Source organism: Ambystoma mexicanum, chromosome 7p, assembly GCF_040938575.1.
Source record: "Ambystoma mexicanum isolate Mex_15411 chromosome 7p, UKY_AmexF1_1, whole genome shotgun sequence".
Lineage (NCBI taxonomy): Eukaryota > Metazoa > Chordata > Amphibia > Caudata > Ambystomatidae > Ambystoma > Ambystoma mexicanum.
In genome coordinates, this window is record NC_090939.1 from 102,680,755 (window position 1) to 102,697,805 (window position 17,051).

At 45.5% G+C, this 17,051-nt stretch overlaps 1 protein-coding gene across 1 annotated transcript in view; it reads right to left on the reverse strand.

Annotated features, from left to right (window-relative positions):
• The window catches only part of LOC138525735 (V-set and immunoglobulin domain-containing protein 10-like), a 437,483-nt gene that overhangs the window by 166,615 nt on the left and 253,817 nt on the right, over positions 1-17,051 (reverse strand). The window lies entirely within an intron of this gene.

Below are 17,051 nucleotides of genomic sequence, written 5' to 3' on the forward strand. Positions count from 1 at the left end.
CTTAAGGATCTCGTGTGTCGCCTATGGCTACATCAAGTGTGATTTCACGTAGCTGTAGAATGGGTGGCAGCGCTTGGGGAGTGTAATGCAGAATCTGGCGTCTGAGCCATGAAAGGGTGTATCTATGACTGATCTACTCTGCAGAGGGTGTCGTTTGCTAAGCCTTAGAGTGTAAAAGTAAGGCAGAAGACCAAAGCACACATGGTTTGCGCCTCACGTTCACACTCTGGGGATTTTAAAGCCAGTTGGATGTGGATTAGTGCATTTCTCCTCATGGTTTTACTCCGGCATGATATATTTTTATTTTTGTATTACAGTTTATTACAAACTTTTACCTAAATCTAAAAACAAAGATCACCTTTATCTAACATGTTAAATTCTTAACAAGTTATCCAAAAAAAAAATCTAAAACTTGGTCAATTCAAAAGGAGAAAAAGAACCACCTTCCTCTAACATATTAGATTCTTAACAATGTATCCAAAACGAGTTCTAAACATGTTGTCAATGCATAGATTGCTCCAGCGTGCAGAGCCTCCCACCATGCCTCAGCGTCCAATCCAAATTGTGCTAGGTACCGCTCCGGCGTGCAGAGCCTCCCACCATGCCTCTGCGTCCAATCCAAATTGTGCTAGGTACCGCTCCGGCGTGCAGAGCCTCCCACCATGCCTCTGCGTCCAATCCAAATTGTGCTAGGTACCTCTCCGGCGTGCAGAGCCTCCCACCATGCCTCAGCGTCCAATCCAAATTGTGCTAGGTACCGCTCCGGCGTGCAGAGTCTCCCACCATGCCTCTGTGTCCAATCCAAATTGTGCTAGGTACCGCTCCGGCGTGCAGAGCCTCCCACCATGCCTCTGCGTCCAATCCAAATTGTGCTAGGTACCGCTCCGGCGTGCAGAGCCTCCCACCATGCCTCTGCGTCCAATCCAAATTGTGCTAGGTACCTCTCCGGCGTGCAGAGCCTCCCACCATGCCTCAGCGTCCAATCCAAATTGTGCTAGGTACCGCTCCGGCGTGCAGAGTCTCCCACCATGCCTCTGTGTCCAATCCAAATTGTGCTAGGTACCGCTCCGGCGTGCAGAGCCTCCCACCATGCCTCTGCGTCCAATCCAAATTGTGCTAGGTACCGCTCCGGCGTGCAGAGCCTCCCACCATGCCTCAGCGTCCAATCCAAATTGTGCTAGGTACCGCTCCAGCGTGCAGAGCCTCCCACCATGCCTCTGCGTCCAATCCAAACTGTGCCGATAATTGAGAGTGTAGATACAGCATTCTTAAACTCTGCAACTCCTTACAATACAGCGTCAAGTGTTTTAGGGGCTCTTCATCAGCGTTGCAAAGTCTGTGTCAACCCGTATCTATGTAAAGCAGTATTGGTGCGTAGAATGTTTGACCGAAATCTCATGAACAGATCACGATGTTTATTATTGGGATGTTGATATTATTCCGGCATAAAGCCAATGAATTTCCATGGAATCTGCCTACTTTTATCACCTGCTAAAGGGATGCAGCGTCAACAGGATTCTGTTGTATCGCTGCCCACGAGGCGTAACTAGCAGGCAGCTTTTATTCTTTTTTGCAAAACAGAATGCAAAAACAGGACGCAAAGACAATTTCACCAGTTTTGCACCCCATTTTGCATGCAGCTGTCACTTTGGAAAAAGTGACCCCATAGGGTATTACAACCAACATGGTAAGTTTGAGTAAAATATAGCTAGTGTTTCATTTAAAAGTACATAATAAAGTGCAAGTGGCCACCTCACTACACTCTCCTTTGTAGTTGGGTGCATCACACAGCATGCTGGGAAAAAGTCAGAACCACCCCCAATGTACTGCTTAAGCTACGCCCCCACACACACCTTGAATGCAAGTATTTGGACGATGAAGAATTGAGCTGCAGACCTCCCCATAGACACACAAGGAAGTGAGGCCTGCCCCTTCACCCGTTAGAGTGGGACACACACCATGGATGGCACAGGCAAAGAAGGCGAGAAGCGGCGCTACACACGCCTCTTCCTTCCTGCACACGTACAGCAGTGACAGCAACAGTGCACGTTTCCCTGGCACACACACCCACGCGACAGGTGCGGTACAGATTTCCTGTTCCCAAAAAATAGTTTCCTTTTTCTCTCCCTCCATCTCTCTGTGTGTTCATTACTCTCTCAATCTCTTCTCCCGTTTTCTCATCCTGTTGACTATTTGCAATGTGCCAATGCCCTTTGTGACCAATCATTTCTACCCCTCGCAGCCACCCCCACCATTTGAATCTCTACCTGACTTCTCAAATCTCTTCCTCTATCCTTTAGCTCTCCTCTCGTTTCCTTTCATCATTCGTCTTTCTTCTAGCTTTATCCTTCGTCTTTCTTCTAGCTCTCCTTTGGTTTCTTTTCATCCTTCGTCTTTCTTCTAGCTCTCCTTCTCAGGTTTTCTTTCATCCTCCCTTTTTCTTCTATTTCTCCTTCTCACGTTTCCTTTCACCAATCCCCTATATTCTAGCCTTCCTTCTCAAGTTTCCTTTCATCCTCCCTCTTTCTTCTAGCTCTCCTTCTCAAGTTTCCTTTCATCCTCCCTCTTTCTTCTATCTCTCCTTCTCACGTTTCTTTTCATCAATACCCTATATTCTAGCGTTCTTTCTCAGGTTTCCTTTCATCTCTTCGTCTTTCTTTGTTGAAAGTAATCCAGTGGTCTGGACATTAATCTTAACCCTGTTTGACAAACGAAGGAAGAGTGCCGGACTTGTGGAAAGAGTATGTTCTTATTCCCATATTAAAAAAGGGTGACAGAACGGACCCAAAAAAGTATAGATTGATTTCACTGATGGACGTGACTAGTAAATTATTTGCATCTGTTATGTTGAGAAAAATAAAACTCTGGGCTGAAAGAGCTACCATTTTAAGTATATTTCAAATCGGTTTCTGTGCTGGATCGTCCACAGTTCATAACATTTTGACCTTCAATTTGCTGATTAGTGCTGCCTTGATGAAAAATAACCCCCCAATATACATAGCATATGTTGATTATCCAGCTGGCTTTGATTCTGTAAATAGGTCCCGGGAGTGGTGTAAATGAAAGAACTGGGGTATGGATGACGCCCTTCTGGGGTTAATAATTCAGTTACATGAGGATACAAGTGTGAGAGCGCGGCTGAGTAGCATGGGTGTCTGCACGGAGAGTATCCATATTGATAAAGGTCTGAAACAGGGCTACGTGTTGGCACCCATGCCATTCAACCTCTATCTGGCTGACCTATGGGATAGGCTCAGTACAGTGAGAAATTGAGCACCAAAATCGGAGATGTCCATGTGACGGAGCTGTTTTACGCCGATGAAATTATACGAATAGACCTCACTTTTATTGGTCTTCAACGATCAATGAACAAATTAAATCTGTATACTAAGGATAACGGACTGAATCTGAATTTAAACAAAACTCAATACATGTACTTCGACAGGAAAAAAGAACATATAGAAGATAGGTTGTTGGTTATGGTTTTATGCACCAAGTTGATAGATATCATTATCCGTCAAGAAGAATTTGAGAAGGCCAAAGAGATAAAAGCAAACATCTGAATAAAGATGATAAAGTAAACAGCTGCTGAAACGGCAGGCGATAGTATGAAAGGGGTGTTAATGTTATATAAATAATGTTTTTGTGCAACAGTATTATATGGTCTGGAAGCAAGTGTTGCAGACTCATGATTTGGCTGAATCTTCTTGAGGGTAGATTTTGGAGATGTGTTTGATCTCTTCCCTCATGTATACCTATGTCAGCGATCAGATTAGAAGTGGGTTTAACTTCTTTGGCAGGACAGGCTAGAGCAAAAAGGGGATACTGTTCATAGATATTGTGAAAGAACCCACCTACCTGCTTCTTAAACTATTAGGGTCTACGGCTAAATCTGAAATATTGACTGTGTTGACAGATTTTATAGACATCCATATATAACTGTTTGAGGCCATCGGGTGGTATCCTGATTGGTCGGGGAACTTTTTCTACTAAAGCAAATCTTTCTAAATAAATTAAGAGTAAGCGATTGGTGTGCACATTATGACTACATGGCCTCATAGAAATCATTCTGGATTATATAATCACCTCACACAATCTAAGAATGCAGCGTTCTCTGGTACTGTGCCGTCACCTGACCCGAGAACATGTGTCCTCCTAATGAGGTTATATGGATTGCCCACACTCTCGGCACAGGGTCCCAGAACAGGCATTCTGGGAGCCGAAAGATTCTGCAGGACCTGTAAATGCAAACAATTGTTAGAAAGTAACAGACACATTTTAACCTCGTGTAAGAACTTGGGAACAGTGGTCATGTGTAATCTAGAGACATTTGTGTATAGAAAATATTAAAAGGAATTCCTTTTGGTTAATCTGTATCTAGGATACAGATAATCCTAGTGTTAAAATCGCTCTTTTTAAAGTGCGGAAACAGTTTAAAGTCAGAATAAATCTAGGTTAAGCGCTGATGACAAGGACGGAGGAGGTGACAACGACCCGCTTCGGTAGGAGGTTGGGTTGGGATGAACTAATCAGATAGTCCAATTATTTGTAATAACAACACAAGTGGGATTATGATTATGATTGTGATTTCAACCAAAGGTATTTTTACAGGTGTTATCTTACCTTTTAATATTGGGCATCGGTGGAAGTGCTCCTAAAAGTGCTGTTACGCTGAGGACACTCTACTTCTACGTCTCACATTCCTGCTGAAATTGACTTAATGCGGACTCAGAACTACCTTATGACAACACCTATAAACTTTGGACTGTATTATTAGCTACTACTCTCATTGGCCATTACCTAACTGTACCAATTTGTTTGCTTTTTGGTCTTATCTGGGTATACAATGTAATTTCATCTACTAAGGCTTCTATAGCCGCGCCCACTTACCCAACAGCCCACTTAACCACCACGAGCGTGCGCATTCGTGCGCGCGGATCCGTGGAAGTGCTGCTAGCTGTTAAGCGAGAAGTGATAAGTGTGTTCCCGCCGCTTTATCGAATAACATCTGACACGTAAAGTCTTTCTCCACTTGCTCCTTTACTTGATACACATTGCCCCTAGGTTGACTTAAATCCTTTCATAGCTTCATGATTGCGAACGTCCCTTATACCTTGAAGACTACAATGCCCCGATAAAAGGAACATCTAAACTCACTTTTCCCTGAAGCGTACGCCTGTAAAAACACTGAACACGCTACTGTTAAGAGCGCTGTTGTCTATATTGGGCTGTGTATTTTTAAAAGACAATGTAAAGTATGAATTAAATGAAAGGAGTGAACATTAAATGTCCTAACCAGAATTATGCGAAAAAAGTGAATATTCGTTTTGACTGTTAGTTTATAATGGTTTTGTATATCAAGTATTGTATGATATGATATAATGTGAAAAGTTAGATTGAACTCTAGCACATTAAAAATAAATAATAAAAAAGAAAGGAAACATAAGAAGGAGAGGGCTTTCATACTTCCTCTTTCTTCTGGCTCTCCTTCTCACAATTCCTTTCATCCACCCTCTTTCTTCTAGCTCCCCTCCTCACAATTCCTTTGATTCTTTCTCTTTCTTCTAGCTCTCCTTCTCACGTTTTCTTTCACCCTTCCTCTTCTAGTGTTCCTTCTCACATTTCCTTTCATCCTTCCTTTCTTCGAGCTCTCCGTCTCACATTTCCTTTCATCTCTTCCTCTTTCTTCTAGCTCTCTGATTCACATTTCTTATCACCTCTTCCTCTTTCCTCTAGCTCGCCTTCTCACGTTTGTTGAAATCTTTCCTCTTTCTTCCAGCTCTCCTTCTCATGGTATCTTTCACACTTTCACTTTCTTCTAGATCTCCTCATGTTTTCTTTCATCCTTACTCTTCTAGCTCTCCTCACCTTTCCTTTCCTCCTTTCTCTCTTCTAGCCCTCCTCACGTTTCCTTTCATCCTTTCTCTTAGCTCTCCTCACGTTTCCTTCTATTTCTTTTTCTTGCGTCTAGCTCTCTCTCACGTTTCCTTTCATCTTTCTTCCTGCTCCCCTTCTTATGTTTTCTTTCACTCTTCCACTTTCTTCTAGATCTCCTCATTTTTCCTTTCCTCCTATCTATCTCTTCTTCCTCTCCTTCTCACGTTTCCTTTCATCCTTCATATTTCTTCTAGCTTGCCTCACATTTTCTTTCACTCTTCCTCTTTCTTCCAGCTCTCCTTCTTGCGTTTTTTCATCCTTCCTCTATCTTCTAGATCTTCTCGTGTTTCCTTCCACCCTTCCTCTTCTAGCTCTCATCACCTTTCCTTTCCTCCGTTCTTTCTCTTCTACCTCTCCTGCTCCCATTTCTTTTCATCATTCCTTTCTTCTAGCTCACCTCATGCTCCTTTCCATCCTTCCTCTTTCTCCCAACATTCCTTCTCACGTTTTCTTTCAACCTTCCTCTTTCTTCTAGCTCTTTTCCCCACATTTCCTGTCACCTCGTCCTGTTTCTTCCAGCTATCCTTCTCAGGTTTCCTTTCACCCTTCGTCTTTCTTATAGCTCTCCTGCTCACGTTTCCTTTCACCTTTCGTCTTTCTTTTTTCTAGCTATCCTTCTGTGGTTTCCTTTCATCCTTTGTCTTTCTTCTAGTTCTCCTGCTCACGTTTCCTTTCATCCTTCCTCTTTCTTCTAGCTCTCCTTCTCATGTTTCCTTCCATCCTTCCTCTTTCTTCTAGCTCTCCTTCTCAGGTTTCATTCCATCCTTTGTATTTCTTCTAGCCCTCCTTCTCAGGTTTCCTTTCATCCGTCGTCTTTCTTCCAGCTCTCCTTCTCAGGTTTCCAGTCACCTCTTTGTCTTTCTTCTAGCTCTCCTTCTCAGGTTTTCCGTCACCTCTTTGTCTTTCTTCTAGCTCTCCTTCTCAGGTTTCCTTCCATTCTTCCTCTTTCTTCTAGCTCTCCTGCTCACGTTTCCTACCATCCTTCCTCTTTCTTCTAGCGTTCCTTTTCACTTTTCCATTCTATTCAACAGCAATGCCGAATTACCGCCTAATCACCCAATGACTCTGCTATTTGTGGATTCATATGGTGTTTTGGAACATAGTCCATGCAAACACAATGTTTCAGAGCGCAGCATGGTCCTAAATTCATCAACCTCGGAAGAACGAAGGGCTGGTTTGGCTCTGAAGGGATTCAAGCCTGTGACTGCCTATTGCCACAGATGCATAAAAAGGCTCTCAACCCGCTGTTGTCTCTTGCCTCCATCTGTGTTCGGTACTCTCCTGCTTCCACCACTTCCAGTGTCCCTATCACCTCCACCTCTGCCTTTCACCACCAGCTCTACTCTACGCTCGCCTCAGCCTCTCCTAGTCTTTCTCACCCATCTACTGTCATGAACCATCGGACGTGTCCCTTTTGGACTTCCTGGTCCCTGACACGTAGGCGCTTGCACCTAGCAGTTCTCCCAACATGGCTGTCAAACATGGAACGCTGTTTACCAGCTTCCGCGTCGGACGCAATAAAGAAGCCACGCCCCCACGGCCCCGCGCGTCTCAACGCTACCGCTTGCAGTGGCTAGACATGGGCTATTGTAGTTCGCTCTCGCCAACTTCTTTGATTCCTGGTTCCTGGCCCCTCATTTTCCTCTTCATTCATTCCCTTCCTCTTTATTACCTCTTGAATCCCGGATCTCCGTGTACCCGTCTCCGAGTACACCCTTCATCGTTTCCCAAGACTTCCCGGACATTCTGAACGTTCCAGGAGTCGGATTGCCGAACGCACGCTGGAACCCGAGGACGTACACACAGGGTTATACAAGACCCGAACTGTGCGCAAGAAAACTCCATCAAAGAACTCCAATAAACAACACATACAGGTGAGAAGGGGGGAAACCTGTGACAGATTGAGAAGCCAACAAACTGCAATTGATACGGACATGGAGGCGGCAGTTAAAGACCTTATGCGCGGCATGCAGGAGTTAACAACAGAAGTGCAGAATCTTAAAGCCGAGAATGCCGCATTGAAACAATTAGTCCTGTCCCGTGATTTTGCGACCAAGGAAAGCATATTGCTGGGCGGAGTAGTAGATAAATACGACGGTTCTTCAAAAACCCTTTGCGGATTCCTTGATTCGTGTTTAGTCTACTTTACCTTTAAGCCTTACTACTTCTCTACCCCCAAGGCAAAGGTGGGCTGCATAATTTCGCATCTTTCCGGAAATGCATTAACTTGGGCTTCGCCCTTAGTTAATTCTGGAGATACCCTCCTGGATGACTATGATGGATTCGTACAGGCTCTAAAGACCATGTTTGACCGCCCAGAACAGGTCTACAGTGCCCAGGAACGCCTACTGGACTTCCAACAAGGTTCCCAGGATATGCTTACACATTTGACATGCTTTAAGCAACTGGCCAAAGAGGCAGATTGGTCCTCAGAAGCCTGCTTTACCCTTTTTCAAAGGGGTCTGAATGAAGAAATAAAAGATGAGTGGCTCGCCCAGGTTCCTTCCAGGCTCTTATGAACCTCTCTTTACAGATAGACTTCCGTACCCAGGAAAGGAAGGCAGAAAAGAAGAAGACTAGAGTGCCTTACCAAAAGACCTCCATAGAACCTTCTTCTAAGGCTGAGCCCACTCCTGCCTCCACTGCAGATCCAGAACCAATGCTACTGGGGGCCTTCCGCTGACCCATATCCCTGCAAGAAAGAATGCGACAGATCCATACTGGGCTGTGTATGTATTGTGCCTCAGACAAACATCTTGTGAGAGAATGTCCCTTAGCAACTCCACAGCGTTCGGGAAACGCCAGCTCCCGATCCTAGAACGAGCACAACTTCGGGAGAGAGATGTTTGCTCCACATCTATTCCATCCTTGAACTCTCCTGGACAAAACAATCTTGTGATCTTGCAGGCCTTTCTATCGCCATCCAAGAAAGAAACCTACCCCATTTTGGCATTGGTGTATTGTGGAGCCATGGGGATATTTATAGATCAAGATTGGGTCACTACCCACCACATTCCATATGAAACTCGAGGCATTATGCAACCTGTAAAGGCTATCGATGGAAGACCTCTCTCTTCAGGTCCCATAACCCTACAAACCAAAGAGATCCAGCTCTCGATAAACCATCGTCGAGAGGTAATCAAATTTGACATCATAAAGTCTGCCCATTACCCAATGGTACTGGGTATGCCCTGGTTACAGAAGCACAACCCATACATCAACTGGGCAGCAGGATCCTTGTTTCTTGGCTCCGAGCATTGTATGTCTCACTGTCTATCCCTGGATTCCTCGTCGACATCTTCTGAAGGTACGCTGACAGACCAGCAAGGCCCATTCATGGTCTCAAATATTATCCAGGTTCCTAGGGCCTATCAGGATTACACTGATGTGTTTTCAACTGCCATAGTTCAGGCCCTACCCCCTCACAGACCTGAAGACCGCGCCATTATACTGAACCCTCGGCAGTGATTCCTTTTGGAAGGATGCTCATTCTATCCGAACCAGAGAAAAGGGCTCTCCGAGAATACTTGGATACCAACCTTGAAAATGGCACCATACGACCATCCAAATCTTCAGCGGGAGCTTCGTTGTTTTTTTTTCCCAAGAAAGATACTAAGGAGCTTAGGCCTTGTCTTAATTATGGAGGTCTAAATCAATGCACCCTCAAGGACCGCTACCCGTTGCCCTTAATCTCAGATATCCTGGAAGCGGTGAGAGGAGCTGTAGTCTTCACGAAGTTGGATCTCAGAGGTGCTTACCATCTGATCCGTATAAGGGAGGGTGACGAATGGAAAACAGCCTTTAGAACACCTTTTGGTCACTTTGAATACCTGGTCATGCCCTTCGGACTCGCCAATGCCCCAGCAGTCTTCTAACGTTTCATGGACCGGGTGTGCTCTGATATGCTGTTCCTCTTTGTCATAGTTTACCTGGACGATATTCTGATATACTCCATGGATCATCTTAAGAATGAAGAGCATGTTAAGGTAGTCTTACAGCGACTATGTGAACACAAGCTCCTGGCTAAACCCGAGAAATGCCTTTTCCATGTCTCTACTATTCACTACCTAGGATTTGCCCTTAGTGCAGAAGGAATTGGAATGGACCACTCAAAATTAACAGCCATACTATCCTGGCCTGTTCTAACTTCCGTGAAACAGATTCAATCCTTCCTGGGGCTTGCCAACTTCTACCGGAAATTCATATCATCCTTTTCTGAGATAGTTCAACCGATCATTACATTGTTGAAAAAAGATATTCCCTTCCTTTGGACAGCAGCCCAAGATGAAGCGTTCCAACGATTGAAGGCAGAGTTTACACAAGCCCCCATCCTGGCTCAACCTGACATCAATCGACCTTTCCTAGTGGAGACAGATGCCTCTAACTACGCAATAGGAACAGTTCTAAAGCAGGAATTTGAGGACAACTTAGAACATCCCATTGCTTACCTTTCACAAACCCCAACTCCCAGCGAGTCTCATTATTCTGTTTTGGAAAAGGAACTGTTATGTTGGGTGTCCTGACCCACGTTTAAGCTATCATGCTGCAACATTTGGTGCTGTGGGCTTAGAAAATTCAAGATGGCGGAAAACCCACATGTGCGCTGAAATCCAGGAAAGCTGCGCAGTTTGTGCGCACACTAAAATGGTTGCCTCACTTGCCACCCACCAGTGCGAGAATGAAAGGCTGGGTTGCCATGAGGGAAATGGGTTGCCAAAGGAAAAACAGTAGCGTCGGTTAGCTTCAAAGCGCTTTAAAACCACCATTGGACTACCCGCACAGTAGTCTGAAACCGTTGGGAGTGGCAATGCTGATTGCCAAAAGCAAACCCATAACTGTTGGGAATTCATTTTCTTAAATCCCAAAAATGGGTGCAGTACCAGTACTCACCACTATCCAAAAGCCGGCAGTTTAAAACCACCCTGTGTTTCTCTGAAGGCAGGCTCAAACTGTCTATTTTAAACATTGCAACACATCTAAAAACTCACTGGACACCAGCAGACATTTGGTAGAATGGAGTTTTGTGTGCCTACAAAATCTGGGAAATGAAGAGCCCAGAAAAATGCTTATAACAAGACTGGCTGCGCTGTGGATTGCAGCAGTTTAAGTTGCACTGGATTTAAAGACACTAAAATCGAAAATGTTTAAATTGACTGAGTGACCTACTTTTGAGTGTCACATAGGTTGCAATTGTTTAAATGTCATAGTTTAAACTTAGAATCAGCATCATAGCTGCATATGTAAAAAAATGTCTTGACTTAGACTGGGGAACAAAAAGTGACATTTTATCTGAAACTTGGCTTAAGGAACTGAATTCTGCCTGGCAACTACCCCCATCAGGAGGAAACTTGAGTCACAGCTGTGTTCCCAGGCCAACCTTCCTTTTGCTGCCCACACTAAGGATATGCCATCTATCTGATAATTGAATTATCTGTGCTATGCAGGAGAGTGAACAAAGCCCTCTTCACTCAGGCAAAGGTTTTTATTACCGCAGTCGTAAAATGTAGCTTCCTCTTGGCAAGAGCTGGGAGGGGCACTGCCTGTGAGAGCAAGCTGGCTTGGCAGAACTGGAAGAACCAGAAATTCAACCTTTTGCTGAGGGTAAACCACACCCCTTTGGAGCCAGAACATAACTTTAAAAAGATGAATAACTCATAGAGCGGACATGTGAAAATTTTATAAATGATACCATAATTCTTGTGATTTTTCTGCCCACATTTTAAGAGGTTTTTCGACCCGGTGGCATGTTCAGGGGGGTTTTAGCGGAAAAGTGGATATTACTCTAAATGTATGCATGTTAAAAATCTGAAACTTCATCAGTTAATGTCCCTACTCCCTGCACACATGTATGTAAAGTTGGGTCAATGTCAGAAATTGCAAAATCAGTTAAAAAGTGAAATATGTGCCATTTCTGAATGCAAGCTCCCAGGAAGAGCAGAGTTTGAACAGGGTATACCTCCTGTAATGCATGATGGGTGCATATGATTTTAAAACAATATGTACCTCTGCAAATATGTATTTGTTTCAAATCTAGATTTGTGTGTAAATTGACAGGAGGAGTGGACTTTCTGCAGGCTGTAAAATGACATCACTCTGACTCACAGTTCATTCCCCAATCAAATGATAAATGGAAGTTTGACCAATTAGAAGCTGAGAGAGAGGTAGGGTCAGTGATGCTAGAACACACCCACATTCTAAACACATAAAAGCAGACAGACAGGACAGATAGGGACTTTCCAAATCCATCTGCAGCGGGACGCTCTGCCTTAAAAATCCATACTTACCTCCATCAACCTCCAGAAAGCCAAACTAGAGACTTCAATCTATCCAGAACTAAGAGACCAGACCAGAGAGAAAGCAGTGCTGTACCCAGAGAGACCCAGACCAGCAGAGAGAGCTGACACAGATCACTGTGAAGTGCAGAGGCCAGACCAGACCAGACCAGAGTCCAGTCTAAAACCCTGACCAGATCCGTGGCGAGGCCCATTTCACTCAAGAATATAGTGTGAGTACCTAGAATACTGTGCAGAACCAATCTCTTAGTTAAAATAATATAATTCAATCCTATTTTAATCTAAGTAGAACTGTCTCCTAACTGTCACCTGTCACTTGTAAAGCTGTCACCTGTGATTTGCTAGTTGCAAGCTGCACTTGTCATTTTGAGCTTTTGAAATTTGCAAACCCAAAAACGACCTTTATTAAATCGCTCATATCTCCGCGACCGTTTGGGCTAGAGACTTGCAGTAACTTTCCTCTGATAGCTTAGAATCGTAGCTTTGAATCGCACCAAGAACCGCATTCCTACCCCTTATAGTTTTACCGCAATCGCGGAACACGCATCCGCGAATTCTACCGCGATTTGCAATTTCTTCACATGTAAAAACTGCTGCTGCTTGCTTTCCATTTGCCAGAAATTCGTTTTAACCTGCTAACTATCCCTGCATCATTGCTAGTGTGAGCCTGGACTAATATTAACTAGATACCACTCACCCTGAACCTCTGAAAGGGAATTAAAAAGCATTTCCAGCATATTTCTCATCCATTGCTAGCGCATATCAAAGCATTTGGGCCTGTGTTTTCAAAACTCCTATCTGTTTTCTGTTGTCTAAGCTTGCTGGATTGAACTGATTACATTGATTGCATTTCTGAGAACTGTGTGCTTCCTTCCATTTCCTTGCATTGCATAAAGAGGGGGGGAGTGAATAGCCAGAGAAAAGTGATTACATTGTTTGGTTGAAATCCTATTGAGTATTTTCTGTACTGCATTCATTGAATATTGCATCCACCTGAGCTTACATAAAGCATCCTCTACCACATTATACTTTTGTTCCTATTTACCAGTGTGCTATCTTATCCATTTCATGTCAACTCATTAGTGATTATAAAGAAGTGTGCTAGTGCCAGATTCTCCATTGTTAATCTTTATCATATCAGATTAAGGGTGATATTCAATTATTAATTTATTATAAAGCGTGATATAATATATATTGTTTAAGTTATCAAATAAACCTTTTAAACTTGCAAAACAGAACTACTTCTTGGCTCAGTGGGGTCAGGGGGATTCCAAGAGAGGGGTGTTATATAGGGGTAGTCATCCAGAACGCATGAACTGGACCTAAAGATATATCAATAAGGGTCTTCATTCAGTATCATAGACTAGGCGTTGACTTAGCTGTAGTGTTGAATTGAATCCTCTTACAAAGTGGGGGCTCGAGCCGAGACGTTGGGTTAGATTTACCACTTGTGCAGCTTAATACAGTGTGCTAACTGACGGGATACATACATCCGGTCGGATCACCACGCTGCATTACGCTGTGAAGCATTCCTCAAAAGGGACACTCCAAGAAAAGTTCTGTTCTGCAAAAATAAAATACAAACTTCTGTAAGTCAGGACAGAGACCAATCTCTAGAATGACGACCTTAGTAGACATGAAAATAGCCAGAGAGCACCTCTTGCATAAGCTATTTGTGAGAGGTGAATGGACCGAACAGGGCCAGGATGCGTGGTTGCAGGCCATCACACAACAGGTCACTGAAACAGGGTCAGATATATATAGAGATCAGGGTCCCTTACATGTGGCCCTGAGTGAACTATATATGGCTCCTAAAGCCAAAGATGAACACAATAAGATTGCCAGGGTAGCGGCGTATTTATATTTACATATGGGAGCCGTGCAGGACAAATGTGCTGAAGGCCAAGATCTGGCGAGTAGGCAACTGCTGGCATTACAGAAGGTCCAATCTGACCTGGTCTCTTCTGAGCAGAGGCTGCAGAGGAGCCAGGAGTCAGAAAATGACAGCAGACTGTACATCACTAAAATGAGGGAGGATATGGATGTGCTGCAAAAGGAAAAGTCAGAACAGGATACCAGATTTCTGGCCCTGCAGAAGGAGCACCAAGACAGTTTGGACTCCTTACTGCAGAGCCAGAAAAAGCTGGAGCAACAATTAGACTTTAACAGGGCATGCACGGAGCAGGTAGCCACCCTGCAAAGTCATCTAGATAGAGTGAAGGTAGAGAGCAACAAGCTGATCTTGAAAGACCTGGATACCCAGGCAGAGTTTGATGAGGAGCGCCAAAAAGCTGGTGCCCTTCAACGGCAAAGGGACGACCTGGCGGCACAAATGCAGGCTCTTAGTCAGGAAAGAGACGCCTTAGGCCAGGAAGTCTGCCATTTAAAAAGAAAAATGGAAGAAAATCACCTGGCCCACCAGGGACTGGGTGATCTCCAAAAAGAACACCAGAACTTGTTAGAGCACACCAGGAGGGTGGAGGATGCTCTAGCAAGAAAGGAGCAGGCCAATAGGGACACAGCTCAGGAGGTAACCCTCCTGCAGCAAAGACTGGCCCAGTTCTCCAGGACCAACCAGGAAGCACAGAGGGAAAACGAGGCCCTCTGTGAACACAATGATAGGCTCCAACAACAGGTAGCGATGCAGGAGAGACTGATAGAGTCCAGTAAGGCCTTAACTGAAGAACTGAAGGCACAAATGCAGGCTCTTGCATTGCAACAGGGAGCAGGGGCGGATAGAGATGAGGTTCGCTGGGAAAGGGAAACTCCGGAGCATAACCTCAGGAGCCCTAGTACCAGAGGCCCTCATACCTCTCAGTCCCTGGACTCTGCCACCCCCATGTTCCCTGGCGCACATGAGCACAGGGCCACAGGGATGGCAGATTACTATCCAGCTAAGAGTATGGGGCTCATAGGCCAGAACCACTCAGGAATGGAGGGGTGGGCATCCGGGTATGGGCACCCAAGTACAGTACAGTTCAATGGGGAACCCCAGGAGAGTAGGCCCATTAAGGGCATCCTGAAAACCTCTGCCCAGTTAGGTCAGTGGAGGGGGTACCCATCAAATCCTGGCAGCAAGGAGGAATCTGAAGACCCCTCTGAACTGCGCAGGACACAGGAGACCAGGTCCCCACATTCTGCCAGCCATTCCCAGGCTCGCAGAATCCGGGAAAACCTGGAAGAACAGACGGGAACCTCTGGGAGCAGTGCCTCTGAGTCCGAGGAAGAATGGACAAGGGTTACCCGAACCAAAAAGGCCAATAAGGCAAAAAGGGCCTTGCTTAAGGACCCCTTAAAGCAGATTAAGGCGATCAGGAGCGTCATCACGCCTTACCATAAGAACGCTAAGTATTCTGTTTGGGAGCACTTAGAGTTGTTTGAACAAATGATGGAGACTTTCCATTTGAAGAACAGCCAAAGCTGCATTCAATATGTAAAGTGGACCTTCTCCCCGGAATACTCCAGTTTCTTTGCGGGGCTGGAGGACCAAAATCATTTAAGATGGTCCACCTATAAGGCGGCCATCTTGAAACATTTTTCTGTTCACAGAAATCCTCAAGAGGCTCGCAAGGCAGCCTACAATTTGCAATGTGGGGAGGATCAGGCCCCACAAGAATTTGTGCAGGAGTTAAAGCGTGCTTTTGCACAGACCACAAGAAGGGTGCGCACGGATAGCAGGGAATTTATAAATACGTTTTTCCATGCCTTGCCCAAATATATCATGACCCAGCTCGTGAGGGATTTTCACGAGAAAAGATCTTTAGACTGGGTCATTGAACAGGCTACCCGGATCTATGAGGTGCAGAAACCGGTAGATAGCAAAAGTAATGCCCAGAAAAACCCCAAAGCCAACAGCACCCCTGCTGCTGCCAAGGTGGCAGAGGTAAAGGTTACCCCCGTTTTGGATTTGGAGATGGGGGGGCCTAAAAACCTGCCTGCACCTAATAATGCTAGGCCCAGGAGGTCCTCGGGTCAGTCACAGACAGGGAGCCAAGGAGGCAGCCCCACAAATGGGGTCCCTCGCTCTCCTGATTATGTAAGTCCCCGTTACAAGGGAAATCGACCCATCCTGGGTTATGTGTGGACTCCTCCAGCCCAAGGGGGGGGATCCAGACAAGCACCTAACCCAGGGAACTTCCCTCCAAACTTCCCACAGGAGGGCAGAAATTTACCAAACCCTGGGCAGGACTTTTTCCCCAGATATCCACCCGACTTCCAGCCCCAAAACCATCCATCCTTCTTTCCCCAATTCCCTGAGCCCAGACCACTGAATCCGGGAGAGGGGAGGCCAAGGGTGGAGGGGTACCCAAATCTTCCCAACCCGGGGTATTACCAGAGGAGGGACAGCTACCCTTCCCGGGATCAGCCCAGGGGAGAAAACAGGGCCCCGTATCAGCCTGAGCGGGTTTCCCAGTTAGAGCGCCAGGTTCAAAACATGGCGCAGGACCTGGGTCACATACTGAGGGCTCAGCAGAACCTTCAGATGGGCGTGCCGGCGCAGAACGCACCCAACTCTGGACCTGGTGCTCCAGAACAATGACGGGGGCAGCACCCCGATAACTCACCGGTTCCCAGGGAGGAGGCACAAAGGGAAGGGGGGTGTAAAGCCTTGGAGGAAGCTTCCTTCCTCACTTGTAAACAGCCCCTGGAAACCCAGGAACCGGAAACGAAATCTCTTGCCCCTGAAAGTCTGCCTCCTAAGGAGCAGAGGGGGGGTAGGAGAAACAAAAGACCCAAACAGACTCAGTTTGAGGAGGAGGTACAGATCTTCCAATTTGAGGGAGAGGGATCCTCAGAGGATCCTGAGAAAAGGATCTTCTC